Genomic DNA, 678 nt, shown 5'->3' on the forward strand with positions numbered 1-678 from the left:
CCCGTCCCGTCCGCGCGCTTGACACCTCGACTCTAGAATCGAAAATTTGCATCGGTCGTAACGGAGGCTCTCGGCAAGGGAATCGATAAAATTGAGAGCAAGAAAAAGTGACAACGGTAAAAAGTAGTCCGTGCATCTTTTCCTCTCCGTATACACGCGTTATCCATCATCATCGTCGTCATCCCCTCCCACCAATGTCCAATAGTTTTCGCCTCGAAACCTTTAAAACCCTGCCCTGCCTGATTCACGTTACGACACTTTATCGCTCGAGCCCTCTTCCCGAGGTATTGGTTTCGTGGCCGACGTTGATTCGGGCGGATGGAGAAGCGGTCCGTGCGGTTATCTCAAAATGTAACAAACTCGTTATTTCAAAGCGAAAAGTTGATTACACCGGCCGCGCGAGAAGATGCACGAATTAAAAGAGAAACGAAATATTCACGCGCAAAATTTTCAAAACTCTTCCAAAGAACGATTAGCTTTAAACTGTATCCTCCTAATAAACCATCGACACCAAAAGGATATTTTATATAGTCGAACGTTGATAAACGTTTAATTTACTTTAGTTTCGTGTCACCGTATGTATTTGCCTGCATCGTCGAATGAATTGGTCGTCGTATCGATGGAAAAGAGAACGCAGCGTATGGAGAAAGAGAGAGAGAGAGAGAGAGAGAGAGAGAG

This window comes from Apis dorsata, unplaced genomic scaffold, assembly GCF_000469605.1.
Source record: "Apis dorsata unplaced genomic scaffold, Apis dorsata 1.3 scaffold_82, whole genome shotgun sequence".
In the NCBI taxonomy this organism is placed as follows: domain Eukaryota; kingdom Metazoa; phylum Arthropoda; class Insecta; order Hymenoptera; family Apidae; genus Apis; species Apis dorsata.